This window comes from Uloborus diversus, chromosome 2 (genome assembly GCF_026930045.1).
Source record: "Uloborus diversus isolate 005 chromosome 2, Udiv.v.3.1, whole genome shotgun sequence".
In the NCBI taxonomy this organism is placed as follows: Eukaryota; Metazoa; Arthropoda; class Arachnida; order Araneae; family Uloboridae; genus Uloborus; species Uloborus diversus.
In genome coordinates, this window is record NC_072732.1 from 37,860,119 (window position 1) to 37,871,096 (window position 10,978).

A 10,978-nucleotide genomic window follows, 5' to 3' on the forward strand; every position below is an offset into this window, starting at 1 on the left:
AGCCCTGAAGCCATGCAGAAAAGGCTCTACTTATGAGTACAGTGTTCTCAGATGAAAGAATTTGAAAGCGTTCGTTTCCTCAGAAACTTTAGATTGTAACGATTGATTAAACTTGATGAAAACATTACACGGAGCATATGCGAGCGTCTCAAATATTTTGATGTTTAATTCCTTTACCATTTGAGTCCGACGAAGAGCTATTGTACTTCTCTTGTGAGGAGTCAAAAGTGTATAGAAATCAGATCACGCTCTTAGTTGCTATAATTTTCACACAACATAGACACACAACATTTTCACACAACATATATTTCGAACTTTACTGTCGAGAGAAAGAATGGCTAGCAACCCAAAAAGTAGGACAAACAAAGGACCCCTGTAGTAGGGTTACAGGAAGTATGAAAAATTGATTAGTTTAGAAAATTTTCGTGGATGAAAGTTTGTCAGTGTGAGGTTTACGCAGTAAAAAAATAAACGGATTTAACCATGAAACTTAATTTGCGCTACATGTAAACAAGAAATTTATAAAATTTGTGTAGCAAATGTCTCTTGTAATAAGTGAGTTAAAAAATGATTGTTTTGTTAAAAATTACCTTTTGTGGAAAAATTAGCGTAAATGCGTACATAGAAAAATACACGCTTCTATTATTTTTCAATATACGCATTTTACTCCACACTTATAGAATAATTACAAGAAAATTTTTGAGAAATCAAACGATTAATGTACGCAGTATGTCTTCATTAAACAGCTAGACTCGTAGTCCTATTCAAGAAGACTCAAATCTAGAGATCTTTCTCATTTTACTGGAAGAAAAAATTTTATTTAGTTAATCTGAGACAGTTCTCTGAAAGGTATTTTAAAGATCATTCTTTAATTAACTTCTGATTTAGTGATAGAGAAAAATGTACCCTTTTGTCAGAAAAATTTTGAGACCCGGCACCCAGTTTGAGAACCTCTGTTATAAACTATGGAGCAGCATCAAGCAAAAAAAAAAAAAAAACCTACCAAATTTTTTTTCTCAATGTGAGTGCGCGCATTTTTTTTTTTTTTTTTTTGCTTGTAATTATTACTTAGTGCCCAAGGGGTTCGTCAATTTCTTTTGGAGTTTAGAAGGGGTTCGCAAGGGGGAAAAGGTTGGGAACCGCTGAAGTAAAGCTTGTATGGTAAGAAAGTTCTCTCAAACTCTTCATTAAAAAAAGAATTGAACAACAAATGAAAAAGGGGGAAAAAAATGTAATAATTTCAGAATGGTTAAATATTTATGTATTAGATGTCATTTTAAAGAATTCAATTTTTATTGAACCAAAAAGCCAATTCTTGTAATACTTTCCTAATATTTAAAAAAAATGTTTATTTTTTAAAATTTGTAATGGGGTTGTTTCCATTAGTCAAAAGTACTACTAAAGTTCATAGAATGAGCAAAAAAAAAAAAAAAAGGAGCAAGGAAAATCTTCTATTTTCCAAACGATTAATTTTTAATTATATTTTTTTAAATGCTCGATTTTTCAAATCGGTGTGTCTTTATGACGTCACAAGTGATGAATTTTGGTACGCACTCCATTAGCGCACTGAATGTTTACGTTTGCTGTCTACCGCGTTTTCAAGTTATGAAAATTCAGAAGTGGCATCAGTGAATAGCATTTCATCACTTGTGATGTCATGTGCAGAAACGTAAAAAAGGAAATGGAATATGCGCGTCAATTAAAATAATTTGAAAAAAATATTAAACTTTGTCAAATTATTTTAGTGGGAGGGGAAGGGTGAAAGGTGTCAGTCAGCCTCTGGAGGTGGGCGATGGGCTCAAAATATTGGGAATCGCTGTACTAAAGCATATATTAGGCTGAAAAAACCGCAAAAACCACTCCCACACATTTTGAAAGACATTGATTACTCACTTTGCCAAGGAGGGGTGAGGGATCAATTGCTGCCTCTTGAGCCCCCTAAATGATGAGCCTACGCCCCTACGCAAAATTTTAAGGGGGGGGGGGAACCCAGATATTTCCCCCATGTTTTAGCGGGATATTTTCTCCACAGAAAACCGATTTCAGTGCAGATTAGAATTATTAAAATTTGACATTTTTAACAACTTATTCATTAATAGCTGGAGAAGAATTTTTTTTACATTTTTGCAAAGAAAAAAGTACTAAAAGCAAGGAAGTTCTGATTTCCAAGAAGGGGCTTGAGCCCCCACTTGTCCCGACATATGGACGTCCATGCGGGCCTTCCCTCTTGGCCACAGCACTATACACACATATGACAATGACATTGACACGACGACCAGGGCCGACGCCAAGGAGGGGGGGGGGGAGTGATACACCCCTCCAGTTTTTCATAAGTGTGACCGCCAATTTCCTTTTAGCGATGCAACAAACGAAGTTAAAGGGAAATTCTTCGTTGTTTTAAAAAAATAAAACAGTAAATTTAAATGAAAAATTTAAATAATAGTGACAAAAAGTATTTTTTCTGTAAAATTTGAATGGAAAATGTAATCTTAAAATACAATTTAGGAACATCCATGATTCTCTTTTATTAAGATTATCGAAGTAAAGGCGGCAGAAATGTGCGCTTCAAACATTTTTTAACGCAAAAAAAAAAAAAAAAGTATTCAGTGCATTATTCACTAGGCCGCATAGTGGGTATGTCTGTCTAGTCGGAAACTATGGGCCCGGCTCAAATTAAAATATTGTGCATAGAGTAAAATTAGCATAACGGGAGGGAGGACGGGCAAAACTTGCACGCCTTGTCTCTCGGTGGCCCTGGTTATACAAAACCATGCTTCATGGTTCTTTGGTTAATATATATATATATATATATATATATATATATATATATATATATATATATATATATATATATATATATATATATATATATATATATATATATATATATATATATATATATATATATATATATATATACATATATATATATTTGAGCTCTAGTTTATTGTTTTTAGTTTACCAAGTGGTGCTTTTGCCCAATGCTACTCTATATTGCATGTACTGGAGCTTAAACATTCTCTTTTAGTTCATAGTTAAATTTTTGGTCTTTTGACCATAATTAATGAATCCTCCACGGCTGATGAGCTCTGGCTCCATACTTTATCTTTTCCTATTCAATAGCTGTTTGCAATTTTCCTTTTTATCATCATTAATTATATATATAATTTGTTTAATATTTGAAATTCTATTTGCTTAATTTTGTATTTACTTGGCTTTTTAGTTTTGTTGCGTTGCGTATTTATGGGCTTTTGGTGTGGTCTTTTCAATATTTTTCACTTTTATTATATATATATATATATATATAGGAAGCATCATAGTTGAATGAAATTTAATACACAGTTGAGTGGTAATGGTACAAATAAATGATTACATTTTCAAACCAAACAAACAATAAAAAGAGATAGAAATTAGTATTTTGTGTGGCCACCACGAGCCGCAATAAGAGCTGCTACACGACTCGGCATGGAGTGAAGCAAAGTTTGAATATCTGCCTGCGGAAGAGTATTCCATATTGTTTGTATGCGCAACCAAAGTTCGTCTGTCGAAGGAACAGGATGAGGATCACGAGCGAGAAGCCGCACAATGAAATCCCACACATGTTCAATCGGTGACATATCCGGAGAATATGCAAGCCAAGGAAGAAGCTGTATATTTGCGAATCAAGGTAGGATTTGACAGTCCTGGCGACATGTTAACGGGCATTATCCTGCTGGAATACAGCCTTTAAGGAAATGCTTGGGGCTGTAAAACTTCGTTTATGAATAGGGTGCTGTTCAAATTGCCCACAATTCGTAGCAATTGTGATCTTCCATGATATGGCACCCCAGACCATAACTCCGGGTGTACGTTCACTGTGGCGTTCGATAATGCACACCGGAATGTGCTGTTCACCGGTATAGCGCCTGACACGAATTCGGCCATCATGGTGCCACAAGTTGAAGCGGGATTCGTCAGAAAAGACGACCTGCTGCTAATCAGCACGCCAGCTCCTATGCACATTGCAGCCGCCGATGGTTTTGCGTGAGAAGAATCCTGTATAAAGGAATCCTTGCGCGCAGCCCACGCTACAGCAGACGTCTCCGAATTGATGAAGCACACAGTGAAACACCTGTAGCTGTTGACCACTGTGCTGACAGTTGTCTAGAAGAAGCTGTGCGGTCCGTCAGCGCCATACGCACCAGGTGTCTGTCATCGCGAGCTGACGTCACATTTCGGGGTCCACTTCCGGATTTCCGAGCTGTCCGACCCTCGTCCGTCCACTGCTTCCAAACATGCATGATTTGGGCCACTGTGACGCTGCACACGAGTAGCTACTGCACGAAAAGACAATCCAGCTTCACGAAGGCCGACGATTCTGTCCCGTTCAAATTCCGAAATTTGCTCAAATTTCGCTTTCTTTCGTCGAAGAGGCGTAGTAAAGATTCAGTTAACGTTTACTCTAGCATATATAACCACCGATAATCATACACGCCTCGCTACAGCCGTCCCTTTATATTCGGTTCGATCCACCGTTCAGAGGGCGCTGCTCAGCATACACATGCGCTACCGGTCTGCAATTCTAATCATTTGCATATCATTCCCTACAATTTTCAGCTCACTCGCGTAAGTCCTTCGTGCTGTTGCAATTTTCACAAACAGGAGTGTAGATAAATAAATAGGATGACTTCATAGGGGCCGCCGAAACATTCCCATACGTAATTTTTTTGATGAAAAATATTTTCTTGAAAATCGTTTCTAAGTGGAGAAGAATGTTTGGGTCGCCGAAATAAATTTTAAACAGAGAGAGGGGGAAGAAAAGAGCTTAATGCTAAGAGAGATTCAAAGTATTGTGATGAATACTTACGCCAGAAGTTCGAAATGTTTGAACGTAAAAATCGTAAGTAAATCAAAGCTTAATCAAGAGATGCAGCAGACACATTTAAAATAAAATGAAGTGGAAATAAGACCTAAGATATCACAGAAATTACCACATCCGTTCAAAATGTTAAAAGTTCTTTTTTCTGGAGCCGCAGAACGCCTATATTTCAAGAAAACAAAAATATTAAGCTGGAAATTGACAATTTTACTATGGGAAATTCAAGCATATAATCGTGTTTGACAAATGAAAATTTGAAGAATGAAAGTATTACCACAACATGTTTATCAATAATTAAAATTTAAAATGAAGATAGGGATTTAGCCAAACTGAGGGTAGAGTGGAGAACTTCAAATCCTTTTTTTTTTACGTCCTCAAAGCTGGCCTGCAAGTGAGTTTTTAAAACTTCGGATTTGAAAAAAATCCGATGAAAACGTTCTCAAACCCCATCCCTTGCCTTTACGTCATTAAAGATGACCTACACATGAGTATTTAGGACTGCAGTTTCGAAAAACTCCGAGAAACGCCCTCTCAATTAATCATTCATCATCATTCACGGTCGAATCAATTTCGCCTTTAGACTTTGATTTTAAAAACTCCCTGAGGTCTCTTGAACCTGTACTCCTCCTAATATTACCGAAGATCCTCAAAAAATTTCCATCGTTAAGGCTTCAGTTCAGAAAACTTTTCGCGAGAGATCTCCCAAAAAACCTCTACCCCTCGAACAGTATTGAAAATCGCCTACGGTTGCGTCAATTCAATTTCAAAAATTTACCGGGGAAGGACTCCAAATCTCTCCACCCATTTACATTACCAAAAATCGTCTAAAACTGCGTTTTCTACAAATCGAAATTTTTTCGAAAGAATGCCCCCTCCCGCCTCCCCCCTCTCTCGTCAACATCATCGTAAAACGTCTTAAATCTCGCTTTTAATGCTTCAAGTACGAAACATTTTTGTGCGCGAACCCCTTCAAACCCCCCCCCCCCCACCCCTTTCATTGAAGGCTCGCTTAAATTACGTTTTCGGAGCTTTAATTTCAAGAAACTGACGTTGCACTCAATTTTAACAAAAAAGCCTACACCGCGTTTTTAAGGCTTCAATTTCAAAAAGTTTCGTGGGGTTGGCCCCCGAATCTCTCTTCTCCCTAATATCACCATAGATCATCTAAAACTACATTTTTCGAACTACAATTTTCAAAATTTTCTCGGGAGAGATCCCCGGACCCCCCCCCCCCTTTACTTGTTACAATCAGAAATAATTCACAATTGCGAGCTTGGAGTTTAAAGTTTTAAAACTTATCGGGGAAAGATCCCCGAGTCTCCCTTAACATCACCATAGATTGTCTAAAAACGTGTTTTTCGAATAACAATCTTGAAAATTTCCCGCGGGAGAGCCCCGGGCCCCCTCTCAATACCTAATCAAATATAACTTACGATTGTGTTTTGGTAATTTAAATTTGGAAGGGGGGAAGGAATTATCGGAGGAGGCTATCGGACCTCCTCTCTTTTTCTTCCCCCAAGTTAAAATTTAGTCTAAAACTGTGTTTTTATATCTTTAATTTCGAAAAATACCAGGAGGAAGTCTAGTAATATGACTATCCCTGCTAAACCAAAGAGAGAAGCTAAATCTTCTCTCTTTTTACATACTGGAAAATGCATTTGAAACAATTAAGGGGCCGCCCCCCAAATGCATACCTCCCCCCCCCCCCCCACCCAGCTTTTTGACCTAGCGACGGCCTTGACAACGACCATAGCACTAGCGCCATGAATAGAAGATTTTTTCAATGTTGTTACTTATTTTATTCCTTCACAACAGATGGCAGCACAAATAAAGACAGAAAGTTTCTTAGAATTTTTATTTTGTGCTCTTAGGGTTTAGACTTGTTTCATTGAGCTTCTGAAAAATTTACAATTTTTGAAAATTTGAGGCTACCCCCCCCCCCCGCACAGTTTTTTAGAAGTGGAGCAGCCAATTTCATTTTAGCGATGCTAGAAACGAAGAAAGGGGCTTTTCGTTGTTTAAAAAATTAAAAATAGTAATTATAAATTAACAATTGAAAAAAATAGTGACACAAAGTATTTTTTCTGTAAATTTTGAATAGAAAATGTAATCTTTAAATACAATTTAGGAAAATCCATGATTCTCTTTTGTTAAGATCATCTAAGTAAGGGCCGCGGAAATGTACGCTTCTGGTTTCAAACATTTTTTAACGCGAAAATAAAGTATTCAGAACGCTATTCACTAGGTCGCAGAGTGGGTATGTCTAATATCTGTCTAATTGGAAACTGCCCGGCTCAAATTAAAATATTGTGCATAGAGTAAAAATTAGAATAATGGGAGGGAGGACCGGCGACAAAACTAACATGGTGCAAGCCTTGTTCTCGGTGGCCCTGGCTATACAAAACCATGCTCTTTTTCTGGCGCCGCAGACACTTGTAGTTAAAAAAAATATTAGGCTGTAAATTGAAAATTTTACTATGTAAAATCCAAGCAAATAATCGTGTTTGGCAAAGGAAAATTGGAAGAAAGTATTGTCACAATATGTTTATCAATAACTAAAATTTAAAATGAAGACAGGGAAGTAGCCAAACCAGGGGCGCACCCCCTAAATATCGCGATCCCCCTTAAAAAAGACCCCCCCCCTAGGTGGGCATCCCTTAGCTAAACTGAGGGAAGAGTGAACCCTTCTTTTTACGTCCTCAAGCTGGCCTGGAAGTGAAAGTTTTGAAAAAATTCCCGGTAACGTTCTTAAACCAACCCCTTGCCCTAGAATTTTTAAAGATGGCCTAGACATGAGTATTTAGGGTTGCAATTTCGAAAAACCATGAGAGTGCTCTCCACATAACCCCCGAGAAACGCCCTCTCAATCAATCATTCAAGGTCGAAGAAATTTCGTCTTTTTGACTTGAATTTAAAAAAACTCCCTGAGGTCTCCCGAACCTGTCCTCCTCCCATTACTGAAGATCCTCTAAAATTACATTGCTGAAGCTTCAATTCAGAAATTTTTTTATGGGGACATCTCCCAAAACCCCTAACATTATTGAAATTCGCTTACGATTGCATTAATTGAATTTCAGTTTTGAAAATTTGCCATGGGAGGACTCTGAATCTCTCCACCCATTGACATAACAAAAAATCTTCTAAAGATCGAAATTTTTTCGTGCGAATGCTTCTCTCTGTCTCTCTCGATAATATCATCGAAAAACGTCTTAAATCTCGCTTTTAGTACTTCAATTACGGCAATCGAAACACTTCTGTGAGCGAGCCCCTTCAAAACTCCCCCCCCCCCCCCCTTTCCATTGAAGATTTACATAAATTATGTTTTCGGAGCTATAATATCAAGAAACTGGCAGTGCACTAAATTTTAAAAAATGCCTACAACTGCGTTTTTAAGGCTTAAATTTCAAAAATTTCGGCAGGGGGGGGGGACGACGACTCCCGCATGTCTTTTCCCCTTGATATCACCATAGATCATCTAAAACAGCATTTTTCAAATTTTTCCCGGGGGGAGACCCCTTGTGTTTTGGAAACTTAATTTGGAAAAATTATCAGGATCTCCTAACCTAAATTTTTAAAACCAACTTAAAATATTGTTTAAGGGGGTCCGGGACTCAAAGATCGTCAAATTTTGCAATTTTTTTTATCATGTGAAAAATTACTCCGTTTTTTTCTGCTTAAAAGGACGTTTGAATTTTGTTTCTATCTTAAATAGAACGAAAGATATAATTATTTTTGTTGCATGCACCTAACTAATGTGTACCTAACTTTAAAACTTTACACGCGTTTTACTCCATGATGCACTTTTTCCCGATTTCTTGCATTCAAACTCTTATAAGTCAGGAACCGATAAAGATAAAGTAATGAAACCTGGAGCATATCTTTTTCAAACAGTTTACTTTAATTTTTATTCGGCGAATTTGAAAAAAAAACGTTTTCTGCAAAAATTATGATTTTTTTTTTAAAAAAAAGTATCCTTGAATTTTTTGAAATTTTTCTTTAAATATTTTTTATTGAATCAATATTTTTAAAATCGCCGAATAAAAATTAAAGCTTAGATATTTGTGCGTAATTTATTTTAAAAAAATTGATCAAGAATATTTTGAGATATAGCAAATTTAAAGCAACCCCATTTCTTTTAAAAGAACCAATTAAATTTAAGTAAAAAATCTTTTTTTCATATTTATGTTATGATTTTGCTTATTAAATAAATGGTGAATCAGTGCAAAAAATTTCAAAACTCTAAAGTATATAATAAAAAAAAATTTCAAAATGTGTCCCGGACCCCCTTAAAACTGCGTTTTTATATCTTTAATTTCGAAAAATTGTTCCGACTGAATATTATCCTTACGATTAAATGTATACTACTTGCATTCAGGTCTAGTAATATAAACTGCATAAATCGGAACAAGTGTTTGAAACAATAAATGGGCAGCCAAATGCGTACCCCCCCCCCCCCCCCCCCCCATTTTCTTTTTGACCTACCGACGGCCCTGTAAATTACTTTCAAATTCTATAACATACAAATACAATTTCGTAATGTGACCTCCTGCTATTGTAAGTGGGCTAAAATGGCTTGATAAAAAGTAAAAAGGAATCATGGGTACTCAGCACTTCATGCACGAGGGAAACCAGGCGTTGTTTTTCCTGAGGTTCAAGTTCTCCTTTGCGAGAGTTTTTAACAACTATTTAAATAAAATGTGTTTCCTCTGTAAGGCTTTAAGACAGTCCCCTTAAATTAAGAATTTCTACATAGCGATTTTGGAAGAATGCTTAAATGCTGATCATTAACACATCGACGTAGTCGAGGAGGAGATTAAAGCGACTTAACTTTGTTTGCATATTACATTTTCACGCCTTAACTGCTCACTGGATTCATAATCTTTTATTTAGATGAAAAATTTCCATGACTTTACCTCATCGAAACACTTGTGTTTGAAAAAATATCGGTGTACTTTTCAAAAACTTAACCCCATTCTTTTTTGTCTTCATCATATAAATTTAGTAAATTCATACTTCTAAAACAGATATTTTTTTCAAAAAAAAAAAAAAAACCCATTTAGTAGTAAACAAATTTTCTGATGCAAATGTAGGTTCAGAAATTCCAGAATGTAGAATTAGAATCAGACATTGAACGTAGCAGTGGGTCGCATCGAGTTTACTGCCGTGTGCAGATAAACGGCAGTATCCGCAGAAATGAGTTTTCGAGATATTTGAAGAAATGTGTGGTATATTCAGTACTAACAATAGGGAAATATCGGAATTAGACTTCTTTTTCGCGCCTTTTTTTTCGGCGGAAACCAAAAAAGCGAGCTTGTATAATAAAGATATCGTACGAGATGACAAAAATGCAAAAAAATGAAAAATTTGCAGTTACTGCCCTTTACCTGCACACGGCAGTTTAGCGGGAAGTAAGTTGGGAACTACTATTTTGTATTCCCCGACTAAAGATCTTCATGTTCTAAAACCTTCAACAAATTAAGATAAACCCAGGGGCGATAGTGGACTCAAGTAAAATTTTCTGAAGAGAAGAGAGGAGAAGTTTTCTGAAACTATGAGAAAGCTCACCCCCCCCCCCTCTCCTGTAAAAACTCCTTAAATATACATACATGGGCGCCCAAATTCAAAATTTTAAGGATGGGCTCAGATACTTTCCCCATAGTTTAGCAGGATATTTTCCCCATAGAAACCGATTTCAGTACAGATTAGGGATCATTAAAATATTTTCTTACTTATTCATTAATGGCTGGAAAAGAAATAATTGAAATTAATGGTAAAAATTATTTGAAAAGGTTTAAATTTTTAAAATAATTTTTCTGTTTTGCGTTTTTTTGAGTGTGCGTGGCAAAAATCAAGGACACGGTAGTTTGCTACTACGGAATATAAAATATAAGAAGTGTTGAAAATAATGGTTAATTCAAATGGAATGATCTCCAAGCAGTAAAATCACATTGCAAAAAAAGACAAGTGACTGCTACAGAAGTGGACACAACGAGATTCCAAAATTCAGCTGTTCATTCAACTTTTAAGTTCCAATAGGTTTTATGTGCAATATATATTGTTAAATCATACAAGATCTCTAAAGCTTGTTTAGCTACTGTTAAATTCTTTCTGCCCAGAACA